Consider the following 11281-nt stretch of genomic DNA (forward strand, 5'->3'; position numbering starts at 1 on the left):
GCAGGGAGCCTGCTTCCCTTCCTTTCTCTCTGCCTGCCTCTCTGCCTGCTTGTGATCTCTGTCTGTCAAATAAAAAAATAAAATCTTTAAAAAAAAAATGAGGATAAAGATGGTCAGACTGGGGACCAAAAGGGTAGGAACCCTTAGCAGAAAATCTGGCCGATGGCAAACTCTTAATAAAGATTAGTAATACATAAACGAAAACATCGAGACCAGCAGCAGAGAGTTTACCTGTGTTTTTGTTTTACTACTTTTCCTTTTTCTCCCCCTAGAGAAAAATGACAGGGACTCGCTTTCCAAGAAATTACAGTACGTTCAATGACTTCCCATCAAGAGCGAGCACTGTTCCGTGTCCTGCCATTGGTAAGTATCAAATGGGCCCATGTCAGACAAGGCATGGCTTTTAATCTCTCTTTATTTGCCATGTCACCTGTCAGTGACCTTGACTGTTGCCGGCTGCCTCATGTTCTGCAGTTTACTGATAAGTGTGTTTACGGCTTTTGAAGTCATGTCTGCCGAAAACCACATCTGGTTCACCGCCGCCCTAACAGACACACAATGAAATATAAAGGCTAATTCTGCAGTGTACACAACCCGTGTCTGTTTTCCCAGAGGATTCCAGATGGAGTGAACTCAGCAGAAGCAGCTCACTGGTGGCCATTCTGGGGGAGGAGGGAGCACGGGGTGCGACCTGAAGCCTTTGCTGAGCAAATAGGGGTACTGTGGTCTCAGACAAGGGAGAGGAGAGGGAGCCCCACAGAACCCCTCCTTCCCCATTTAGGTCACCAGGAACTTTGATGCAGACCTAGGTTGAGATTTTTTCAAATAGAATAACCTTTCCCACTCTAGCTGTCTCATTCAGTAAACATAAGGTGTCGGACATTGCGGTTGGAAGAAGTCTGGGGCTTGTAGGAGCCGTGGAGGAGGGGTCTTGTACTTTATTAGGGCAGATGATGGCGTCTGTATTTAAAAGTCCAGTGAAAATGGGGCGCCTGGGTGGCTCGGTGGATTAGGCCGCTGCCTTCGGCTCAGGTCAGGATCTCAGGGTCCTGGGATCGAGCCCCGCATCGGGCTCTCTGCTCTGCGGGGAGACTGCTTCCTCCTCTCTCTCTGCCTGCCTCTCTGCCTACTTGTGATCTCTCTCTCTGTCAAATAAATAAATAAATAAATAAAAAATCTTTAAAAGTCCAGTGAAAATATCAGCAATCACGTATCGAGCTTGTACTGAACGTTAGATGCTAGTCTTGACCGCTTTCCTTGCCTGGACACGATCCCGCCAGGTAGCTGTAGGAGTTAGGAGGATCTCCGTTTTACAGACACGGAAATTGAAACTTGAAGAGATAAAGCAACTTGCCTGAAGATGATAGGTCCTCAGGACTTGAGTTGTTTCAAATTGTTGACTGTATATCTCATTTATTAAGATATACATTTACTCACTCATCATTGAGTGGATGCTTAGCAGCTTGGTTGAAGGATCCTGGGCTGTGCCTACATTCACTGCTAGATACCGCCAATCCATTTTCCAAAGTCATTTTATCCGTCCAAGCAGCCGAGCCAAATGTGAAGGTGAGTCTGGCTGATTCCTGCGCTAATGTTTTTAACCACTGAAATGCACCCCACCAAAGTGCCAGGTACAAATAGCGGGGGTTCCCAGGAAACCGTTGCTCCTGGCAAGTAAAGGTTTTGTGGTGGAGGCTGTTTTGTTTCGTAAGCATTTTTATTAACATATAACACACACAGAGCAACGTGCATAAACCTCAAGCCAACAGCTCATTGAATTTTTAATCACGTGAGGATCCCTGGAGAGCACCGCCTGATCCAAGCACAGAGCATTACTAACTCCCCCTAACAGCTTTCCTCCGACTTTGTTCTTATTCAAGATTATCTTTACTTGGTTGACCCTTTGCATTTCCATACGCATTTTAGAATCCTATAGTCACTTTCCACAACAACCAAAAAAATCCTGCTGGGATTTTGAATGAGATTGTTGAATTTCAGCATTTTGTTAGATTGGTGGTTTGTTTTTTTTTCCCCCTCCTTAACTCAAAAGAATTCACTAGTAAATTCATTTGCGCAGGGAGAGTGAGTGTGTGTGTGTGCACGGGCGTGCAAGAGGGATGGGTTGTAACTGCAGACACGATTTCTTTAGCAGCTAAAGGAATATTCAGATTTTCCGCTGTTTTTTATGTCAGTTTTGCTAAGTTGTTTTTAAAGAAATATTTGCATGGCATCTATATGTTTCAAATCTGTTGGCTTCAGACTGTTTCACAGGGCATGGAGGGATTACTACATGTGATCGAAATTTTCTGTGTCTTGATCGTGGCAGGATTTACATGCCGGTATACATTTGTCCAGACTCATTTAACTGTACACTTAACATGGGTACATTTTAATTATTTCACGTGTGATTTTGGAAAAAAGGAAAAGACCAGTAAAATCAAATGTTGGTAGTAAAATGAGTTGTATTGCGGGAGGCGGTATATACGGGCACAACAACTTGGAAAAAATAATTTAGAAATATCTTTAACGATTGCAAATGTCGCGATGCTATCACTTAGACCTTCTACCTGTAAGTATATGCTTTAGGGAAATTCTCCCGTAGATGCTTATGGAGCTAGTACAGCGTTTACTGCGGCAATGTTTATAAGAGAAAAAAAAGTGGAAAAAAATGTTATTCTATTCAGAATATAAGTGGTGGTAAATTCTCACGGTAGACTAGTATATCGCTTTTAAACATAGTGATTTAGAACTGATTTAGAACTACACATTTCAACCTGGATAAATCTTTCAAACAAATGATTTTTTTTTTTTAAATTGCAAAAGGAACACCATCGTTGATGCCATTTCTCTGAATTTTTAGAAAGATCACTATTCTTCCTTTTCTCCCCCCCACTGTGAGAAACACGTGTGTTGGGCACAGGGAATTCAGAATAAAGATCCTTGCAGGGAGCTGGGACCGTGTCTGACGACTTTCGGTGGCATGTGAGCGCGGGGATGTGGCAGCTTCTCGGAATCTTCCTAAGGGTAGCTGATTAACTTTCAGCTTTTCCACTCCCCGCCGTCTTCCTTGTCTTCCCCTTGGCTTTATGTATCAGGTTTCCCAGGGCTGCCGTAACAAAGTAGCATAAATGGAGTCTAGTGACTTTAAACAACAGAAATCTGTTTTCTTAGTGCTCTGGAGACCAGAAGTCTACCAGCATGGCCATGCTCTCTTGATGGTCCCAGGGAAGACCTAGCTTCTGTTGCTGGCAATCCTTGGCCTTCTTTGGGTTAGGGATATAGCATTCCAATATCGGCCTCTGTCTTCACGAGACATTCTTCCCTGTGTGTCTAAATCTGCCTGTCCTCTTTTTTATGAGGACACTGGTTGTGTTGGACTGGGACCCACAGTAATTCATCATGATTACGTTTGCAAAAACCCCATTCCCAACTAAGGTCACATTGACAGATACTGGGGGATAGGACTTCAACATGTCTTTTTAGTAGACACCGTTCAGCCCCCAACACCTTCTTCTCTTCCTTTTTATATTTCTTCTCTATTCCTCCTATTCTTGATATTGGCTGGAATGTGGATGTGATGGCAGGAGCTAGAACAGCCATCTTGGACCAAGAAATAAATTTGAGAATGGAATCCATGTATAGAGGAGCTATACAATAGAAGGAAGCTGGGTTCTTAAATCATGAAGAAGCCACATCAGGTCTGGACTCTCTATCAAGAGTTATATTTGAGAGAGAAACAAATATTTATCTTTAAAGAACCCGCTTCCCTTTACTTCAGGATTTCTTTTTACTTGTGGCCAAATGTAATCTTAATACACACACACAGCCATAGGTGTGACTTACTGGAGCATAAGAGGGAATGTACCACATACATGAACACAGGAAGAGAGAATAGAACAGGAAATGATCATCGATGAGAACCTGAACTTCCTCTGTAATGTTTTATTTCTTCTATGAGCAGAAGATCAAGCAAATACAGCAAATGTTTAAAGAGTTAATGAGTTCTAGGAGTGGGGACCAGTGTCACAGGTCATGATAGTGTAAATTCTTGAATTCTGAATTAAAACAATATATATATATTCTTCCAACCTCCCCCCCACCCCAATTTGAGAAGACTCTATGTGCACCTTTTACTCGAGTCACATGGTTTGACCTGGAATTCCCTGAACCCACTGTCTACTTTTTTCACCTGTCTGAACACACGTTCTCCTCTGTGGCATGTCCTTCCTTCTTGCCTTTCTCACCCAGTTCCCTCCTCCACGTCTTATGGATCTCAGCTCTGCGTCAAATAACAGGTGTAGGCACATCGGAGGAACCATTTAGAGAACCAACAAAAGTTAGATTCCTTCCTGTCAGATTTCAGAATAAAAGCCCAAGTGGGGTACGTTTTTCATAATTATTCGAATGACAAAGTCGTGCTTGCTCGTTGTACAAAATCCAAAGACCAGTATCACAGAAGTATCTGAAAGTAAAAATTGAAACCTGCCCTTTATCATCTCCACTGTGTCCTAGAGGCAACTCATTTGAATAAAGATTTAAATATTTTAAGAAAATCAAACTATAAGGTACTAGGTTAAGTAACAGGGGAGTCCTTTTAAAATCTAATGGTAAGGAAGGGCTTTCTTAGGCAGAACAAAGACAGAAACTTTAAGTCACCAGACTCATTTTTCTGTGAGAAAAAGTTTTCAAGCTGCTGTGTGAGTGAAAAACCAGAAAATATTTGTAACCCACAGGACGGACCAGAATGACAATGTTCTTCATATATAAAGAGATAGTTCAAATTAATGTAGAAGGAAAAGAGGCAAAAAGGAAACTTGTTACACTGAAGTATCACTGACAAGAGTAACAAACCGGCCAGTCTGAAAGGCCAGTACAAACTTAGCTTACAGATGTAACAATAAATACGTAACAATACTGATGGGAGACCTTGGGAGAAATTGTTTAGTTCGGGAGGCGCTGATGGAATGGAAAAGGAGCAAAACCTTCGGGAGGAAATTGGGCCCCCTGTGGCAAAGCCTTAAAAAGATCTGTAATTTTGACTCCGTGATTTCGCCACGCAGAATTCATTCTGAGAAAATAAAGGAGGGTATGTGAAGAAAAAAAAAAAAAAGCTATAAACATGTAACACGCGGTTGCCGGTAGTAACAAGGAAAATTGTAAACAACCCAACTGTCCACATTTACAGTCTTCGTGAAACAAATAACGGTACATTCATTTAACAGAACAGTCCAAAGATGATCCAAATGATGTAATTTCTGGGGAAGATGTTCACAATACGTTAAGTGAAAAGTAGACGGATTAAAAAATAGTATGGGTTGCACGACCCAGCTTTTCAAAGAGGGGCTGTACATACAGACAGACAAAAACGGGACGGATACACATCCCTTGTGTTTGTGTGTGTGTGATTGAATTGTTTCAGAGTTGTGGGTTTATAGGTGATTTTCATTTTCTTTTTTACTTATCTATAGGTTTATAATGAGGAAAAAATTAAAGCAGGTCTCAGGTGAAACATTTTGTCCCTTGAGAAGATTTCCTGTCCTCTGGTCCTCGGAAATGCTCTCCCCAGGTGCTTTCAGGCTGTGTTTTTTGGTGGGGCTGGCTGGTCGGTCAGGCTGAGCTGAGACCCATGTGCCTTCTGTCATTCCTCAGTAGACGGTAACTTCTTTGAGTAAAAGTGACTTGTCTTGCTTCGTCAGCTGGGATCTCGGTGTGAAGTCCGACAAACATTTGTGGAATGGCGAGTTAAGAAAATCCTCTCGCTCAGTTTTTCTAAGTGTCGGTTTCATTTGCTGGTTCCCCACACCTTCATTAACAAGTATTTAAAAATTGAAAATCTCCAGTTATCTGAGCTGGAATGATTGATTTCTTCAAGCCCTGATTATGTAGCTAGAGAAACTTCATCTCTGTCACATTAGCAAGTTAGGGACCGGCCAGCGCTAGACCTGGACTCGCTCCTGTCCTTTTGGGGTTCTATCCCGTACCCGGGTGCTCACAGCCCTGCATATTGCCTGCTGTTTTTTAGAGAAATCAGACACCGAGTTTCCGAAGGGGATGATGCTTGTGGAGAGGGCCGGTGTGGGTCAGTGAGAAAGGAGGAAGTCGGGGAGTCAGTGGGAAACAAGATTCATAGCTAGATTTTAGGATGTCTCACGCTTTTCCAAGCCCTGAAATCCAGTGTGTGTGTGTGTGTGTGTGTGTGCGTGCGTGCGTGCATGTGTGTGTTTACGCTGTGGGGAAGAAGATGCGAGAAAGCTTCACCGCAGGCAGCATGGCCAACTCAGCCTCTCCCACCGCCCCCTTCAGAAAGTGGCCCCAAGCCTGTTGCTTTCTTTTCTCCCATGTGCCTTGATGCTTTCCTTCCCAGCTCTAGAATTTGCTGGGTCATGGCGCCTCTGTTTCCGCCTCACTTCATCTGAATAGCCACAGTGTCAATGAGTGAATTCAGGTTCCCAGCTGGGGGCCCCAGAGAGTTTATTTCTGAAAATGAACCTGTCGTCACACTTAATGCAGTCTCTGTGTACACAGCCTCTTAGCAAGCAGCTGGAAAGTGAGTTGAGTCAACCAAGCCGCTGGCCCATACGTGGCTTTCCATATTACACACTTTCTCATTTTAAACCCTCACAACAACTCCGTGAGGACGGAGTAGCTACTAACCCCATTTTGCAGGTAAGAATACTGAGTCTCAGGAGAAGCGACCTGCCTGGGGTTCTAGAACAGCAAGGGCCTGAGACTGGCTGGGAAGCCAAATGTTCCAGTTACGAGGAAGTTAAATTTGCTTTCTCCTTTCTGGCAGGAAGTTAAATACGCCCTCCCTTTTCCGACAGATGACATTCACAGGGAACTTCAGGCTGGTTGACTGAAAAAAACGGACTTGTGTTTCCATAACACTTAGGATGGAGTTACTAAAACTGAATTGACTCTCTGCCTTAGCCCATAGGTTTGATGAGAAATTCCCTATCGGTCATTCTTCGGGGTCCCTTGCCCCATCTTGGGGTTATGCAAATGTCCTGGGCCCTGTGAGGTACTTAGAAAAGTAAAGGCTTGGTTCTGAGTTTCCTGAGGACTCATTGTTAATGGAGCTTTTCAGCTGTACCACGATGCTGTGGACACTGGCCCTGGGCCATTTGTTCTGGATGTTTCAGAGATGCCCCCCAGAACAACACCTGCAGCAACCATAGACTCAGCGCAGATATGCACCTCAGTACTCTGGAATCTTCCTTGCATTCACAAGTAGTCATCCCTAAGCCTTCATTCTCTAGCAGAATCCTCCTTGCTAGTCACGTGGACCCGTCATCCCGGAGTGGATCACGTCCTCTCTGTTTGAACTCCAGAGCCATTTCCCTCTGCTGCTGAGCTTGGGCACCCAAAGCTCTGGGGTCCAAACTCCAAACTCACCTCCTTAAGATGCAGATACAATTTTTTTTTTATCATCCTCTCTTAGTTTTTATTATTTTTGTATGTTTCAAGGCATACAGTAACACGCACAAACCCAGTATCTAGCTCAGTGGACTTGCCTTACATCACCACCGTCCAGATGTAGCTGTGAACATTTTCTTCATCTCAGAAAAATCCATTGTGACCTTTTCTGGTTAGTCCCCTCACCCTTGGATGTAGCCACCGCCTGACCTCAATCACTGCCGATGAGCTTTGTCTGTGTTTGCTGTTCACATACATTGAACCTTACGATAGATTGTCTTTAATGTCTGGCTTCTTTTACTCAGCATAATGTTTTCGAAAATCACCCATGTGATGTTTTCCCATATTTTGTTCTATTTTACTGAAAATTAGTATTACACTCTGTGAATATACCTCAGTTATCTTTTTTCCTCGCATTGTTTCTGGTTTAGGACTATAGCATGTTAAGTTTAAGCTTCTGTGAACCTTCTTGCACAAATCTTTCTGTGGACCTAATGCACTTGTTTCTCTTAAGTGTCATCCTTGGACTGGAACTGCAGGAACATGGGAGTAGGAGTACATTTAATTTTATTAGAAACTGCCAAATTATTTCCCAGAGTGATGAAGTGTTTTGTGCTCCCACCAGCAATGTGTGGGAGTTCCAGTTGCTCCACATTTTTGCCAATACTTCTGTCATTCTTTTTAATTCTCTCTCAGCCTACAGGGACGCAGAACACTCTTCACTGCTCCAGGAGGTACCCCAAATTTTTAAGTAAGAATTTTTCATTTCTGCTCTGGATGTCTTCAGCTGTCATCTCTCCTTCCCGATACTCTATCCCAAACCTTTCTTACTTCAGGACGGCTTGGAAAGGAATAGAAATCCAGTAGTTATCTCTTGTGAAATTCAGAGTAAACTGTGTAGCTGAGAAGTAGGTACCAGAAGGGCTCAATTTGGGGGCAGTCCAGGAGTCTAGGATTTTGGACTCAGATGGTCCTATTTTTTACTGACTGTGTGGCCTGAGACGGATCCCTTAATATCATTGAGCTTTAGCTTCACTGACTATAAAATATAGACAGTGAACATTAAATTCATAAAAGATATAATTAAAAGGGAATTTCACAGACTAGGTACTTCTTGAATACAGTTCACAGTTTGGGTGGTATCAGTCAGGAGGGGCTGGGTTTTGCTGTGATAACAAGCAGCTCTGAAATCTCCATGGCTTAGCACAACAGAAATTCACTTCCTATTCATCATGTGTGTCTAGCACCTGTTCTTGGAGTCCTCTCTTCAGTCCCTCATCAGCCTGGGCCAGTGGATCTTCTGTCTGGACACCTTGGTTCCAAAGGATAGCAGCCCTGGTTCACTCATTCAACCCATGCGAACTTGGGAGGTATTCTGTGAGAAACATTGGAGATCCAGAAGCAAAAGATACTGTGCCTGCTTCCAGGAGATTACAGTATAATAATAAGGACAAAAACAGTAACAGTTATAGTAACAGTAACTACAGCAGCCAAACGTTACCAAGACGGTATTAAAAACTTATTTTATGCAGCAGGCATTTTCACAATCGGAAAACTCACATGGGTGAAAATGGAGCTATATTTTCCCATAACCTAATTTAACTTCATTCTTAAGCATCCACTACCATCACCTGCTGGAGAACTGCATTCGAGGAAATGAAGTCACTTCCCAGTTAAGAGTCAGTCTCTTCTGGATACTAGTCCATTGACTCAAGCTTCTCTTGATTTTGCATTCCTTTCTGGCCTTCTCACCGGGCATACCCAAAGTTCCTGGTGTGAAGGGAAGCCTTAGTATTAGGACATGCCAGCCTGTGGGGAGAAGTATCATTATCTCTTGTCTCCACTTGGTATAGTCGGGCATCCCCTTTGCTTCTGTTGATGCTGGCTGTGGTTCTGTAGTTACCTCTGGTTTATCCCGTCCATCCATCACATCCTCAACCTCCAACCATGAGGACATTTTTGGTCTCCTGATTCTCACAGACACTTCTGTGCCCTTCACAGGAGATTGAGAACTCCCAACTGCTTTCTGCGTACGATACTGCCACAATCAGGATCTACAAGGTTGTTTTCGTTCCTGTCCATCCAGACAGTCCCCTCAATCTCTCCTACCCTATGGCTTGGGGACCATGTTGGACAAGGAGCTGCTCCGATCTTATGGCCTCCTGGGACACAAAGCAGCGGCTCTTCTGGTCTGGGATAAACTCATCTGTGGTTTATTTCATCATCCTAGACCATATTTATTTGGTTCGCCTACAGTCAGCATGTATAATTCCTAATGGTTTTAAATGACCTTCCAAAAAAAAAAAAAAAACCTGTCCTCAAAAGATAGGCCAATTGGTGTTTCAGATAAAGATGAAAAACAATCAATAGTGCTTTGTAATATGGATAATAATTGTGCAAGTTCAGGGTTGAAATAGCAGAGGCCTGAAGCTGGATTCAATATGAATTAGGATTCTATGTCCACTCATCATTAAGGCTAATAACTTGTTGGCTTTGCACAGAAGACTCATACCTTGATTAGAGCCGTCAGTGCTACAAAGTAAATTAAAATGGGTTTGTGCACCACTAGTGTGTTTGAATTTTAAATCACTTGAAATCCTGGTGTGGCCAGAACTGGAAGTTTTCTCATGTATGTTAGCGGAGAGTTGGAATAGGTAATCGTTAAGTTCCCCTCTAGCTATGAAGTATTCTCTTTGATAATAGGAAAGTAAACAGAATCTTAATTCATTCCTTTATGACTTCATTTTTTTCTCTGCATCAGGGAGGAGTAGCAGCCAGTGTTTGGTATTTAAGGAAAACACGTATTTATAATTCCTCTATTTGCAGTCATATATGTTATGAATGTGAGTCCGAAAGATACCTCCCTTAATAAGCAAGTGAAAATTTATGAGCTTGTTTTCACCCCCCTCACTACCATTATTGATTTTATATTAATGGCCTCTCTACCCAATAGACGGCTCTAGGTCTATTAATTTTTTTTTAAACGACATCTTTTGGATTTGGGGCAAGCCAGTGGGCTCTCAGCTCATTTGCAATTTCTCCATTGTTTATGAATGACTTGATTTATGTCAAGGGGATGTGGTGGCGGCTCATTTTGAGCCCAGTTTTGGCTCCCAATTAGATTCAAAGCATCTGAGCATGTCTTATGGGCCGTCCCGTCAAGCGTGTATTTGAGTGAGTTGATTTCCTTGGTGGGGAGACAGTTGTAAGGGGCAATCAAGATGGTGGTTAACACATAAAAGTCCCCCCAGGAGAACAACATAGTCATAAACACTGCCGGCTGCCAGGGGTGGACATTCTTGGTCCCACTTCTTATCTCAGTGATTTTGGACCACTTACTGGAATTCTGGGGCTCATCTAAAAAGTGAGGACAATTCCTACCAACCTTCTGTGGTTGTTGAGAGGGTTCCGTGTGGTTCAGCATGCCAAGGGGCTCAGCATACTGCTCCGCACAGACTAAGTGTTCAGTAAACCTCACTGCTTTTGTAATGTCTGCCCCTTACTGGCCCCGTGGACATGTTTCTGGCTGTAGGGAGAAGGCAAAAGAGCTGTTTTCACAAGGGATCATGTGAACTGTTAAGGTGCGTCCAGAGGTCCCGGATTTGCCATTTGAAGTCCAGAGCCAGGGAAATATGAATCATCGTTGGTCATGACGTCATTCGTCCCTCAGGTTGATGAGCCTTAGGGAAACTCAGGGTGCACTTATATTTGCTTTTCTGTATCTATACTCTTCCTTTTGTGTTTTTCACCTTCACAGAGCCCCAGACTGGCTAGAACGTACCCTCAAGGAAAACTGTTTCTCTACTCACAGAGCACTCCTGACTCCAGGTGTGTGGGCATTTTCCCCACACCAAATTCTCTAACT

The sequence above is a fragment of the Meles meles genome, chromosome 21 (assembly GCF_922984935.1).
Source record: "Meles meles chromosome 21, mMelMel3.1 paternal haplotype, whole genome shotgun sequence".
Lineage (NCBI taxonomy): Eukaryota > Metazoa > Chordata > Mammalia > Carnivora > Mustelidae > Meles > Meles meles.